We start from the raw sequence: 2,287 nt of genomic DNA, 5'->3' as shown, positions 1-2,287 counted from the left end.
ATTGGTTGTTATTCAAAGAAGAACAATCACTATCCCTAATTTAATATAAGCTAGTAGCGTTCAATAAATATCAACATAATTATTTCTTCATTTATCTATTTTTAGTAACTGCTTTATCCTTATTGAGATTATACTGAACCCTGCTGTACTATTCGCACAAGCATAATATGTATATATTTATGCTATTAAATTAAATACATTTACGTTTTCGGCATTTAGTAGATGCTTTTGTACAAGTACAGTACAACTGGGCAGTTGTAGCCTAGCGGTTAAGGTACTGGACTAGTAAGCAGAAGGTTGCTGGTTCAAACCCCACCACTGCCAGGTTGCCCCTGTGGCCCTTGAGCAAGGCCCTTAACCCTCAATTGCTTAGACTGTATAATGTAAGTCGCTTTGGATAAAAGCATCTGCTAAATGCTAATGTACTGTGACAGTATGCTGTCTAAGCAATTGAGGGTTAAGGGCCTTGCTCAAGGGCCCAACAGTGGCAACCTGGCAGTGGTGGGGCTTGAACCAGCGACCTTTGGATTACTAGTCCAGTACCTTAACCACTAGGCTACAACTGCCCTAAATAAATGTTATACTAATAGCAACACTGTTGGTGCCTCAGTGCACTGATGTTCAATTTTAAGTGCCAATACTGTTGTCTGTGGTGTTTGCTATGTTCTCTCTTTGTGTTCATTTTCTTATGCGTGCTTTGGTTTCCCAATACACCCTAAAAACATTGTCCCAAAGTGCACATAAGTTAGTCTCATGTGTTGCCTACATCAAGAGAACAGTATAAGCTTACATTTTTGGTTGTTGGACTATTCTCAGTCCAGCAGTGACAGTGAGGTGTTTAAAAACTTAATTAGGGCTGCTGTGTCCTATCCACTCATACCAGCACAACACACACTAACACACCACCACCATGTCAGTGTCACTGCAGTGCTGAGAATGACCCACTACCCAAATAATACCTGCTCTGTGGTGGTCCTGTGGGTGTCCTGACCATTGAAGAATAGCATGAAAGGGGGCTAAAAAGCATGCAGAGAAACAGATGGACTACAGTCAGTAATTGTAGAACTACAAAGTGCTTCTATATGGTAAGTGGAGCTGATAAAATGGACAGTGAGTGTAGAAACAAGGAGGTGGTTTTAATGTTATGGCTGATCAGTGTTTATCTATATAATATAATATATAATATAGCCATCAAGGCAACAAATCTTTTCCTGGTCAGTGGTTATTTCTGCAAGACGATCCCAGGCCTTATTTTGCATGCACTACAACAGTGATGCTTCAGAGACACAGACTGAGTGAGTTTGACTGGCCTGTCTGCAGTCCAAATAAAAATCCTATTAATAATGCATGGTGGATCATGAACAGAGAAATCAGACAACGGCAGCCATGGACTGTTGAGCAACTGAAGTCTCGTATCAAGCAAGAATGGGCAAAGATTTCACTTGCCAGATTTTAACGGTTAGTATCTCCAGTTTCCAAATAATTAAGACAGTGGTAAACATGCATCCATGTTATTGAATCTGCTGCAAACATCAAATACATCGAAAATGTTGGTCATGAAATTATTACAAATTATTACAAATAGATTTTTTGTACCTTTGTTAATTTTATTGAACCTTCATTTAGTTTTATAAAATTTTTTACAGAATGTCTTAACTTTCTGGGACATTTTTCACTTATTTTTGGGTCATTAGGAGAGCTTTGCCAAAAAAGGAAGCTTTAAGCCCTTGATCTATACACCTCATTTATCAGAAAGTTGAAATGGGGTATGTAGATCAGGATGATCAAGTTTCCTTTTTTTGTCAAATCTCTCCCAGCCCACACCATCCTCCCGAATCAGTGCAACATGTGCTTGATACAAATTCCAATGTGTGGAATGTGTAGGATTTGGACTAGGGGTGGCACTGTGGTGCAACTGGTAAAGTGAATGCCGCATAGCAAACCTTAGTTCCATTCTTGCCTCTAATCATTGAATGTGATGTGATTTATATGGAGAACATGCTAAATTTCAAACAATATACTTAGTTTTTATCCTCTTCACCAACACATACAAAACGTGGATTGGCAACATTTCTGTGGTGAACTTGTTAAGAATTGGTGAAATGCCCAAGTTGTATTCCTGCCTAGTGGACATGTCTGAATTGTAACGGACCTTTCCCGACCACGACCAGTTTGTCAGTGGGTCTGGTGGCGGGGTGTTTCTGCCATGCTCTCACTGATGTCGGGTGGTGTGGACCCACCATTACCTTGACCAGGATGGTCAGGTTTTTTAAGTTAATTTACTTTT

At 39.7% G+C, this 2,287-nt stretch overlaps 1 non-coding gene across 1 annotated transcript; it reads right to left on the bottom strand.

Moving 5' to 3' along the window:
- Positions 1–493: 493 nt before the first annotated feature.
- On the bottom strand, positions 494–567 carry trnat-agu (transfer RNA threonine (anticodon AGU)). The gene has a single exon. It is a non-coding gene; the product is annotated as a tRNA-Thr (tRNA).
- Positions 568–2,287: the final 1,720 nt, after the last annotated feature.

The sequence above is a fragment of the Trichomycterus rosablanca genome, chromosome 9, assembly GCF_030014385.1.
Source record: "Trichomycterus rosablanca isolate fTriRos1 chromosome 9, fTriRos1.hap1, whole genome shotgun sequence".
Lineage (NCBI taxonomy): Eukaryota > Metazoa > Chordata > Actinopteri > Siluriformes > Trichomycteridae > Trichomycterus > Trichomycterus rosablanca.
The sequence above is the reverse complement of the archived record's forward strand: the minus strand, read 5'-3'. Positions and strand labels throughout refer to the sequence as shown.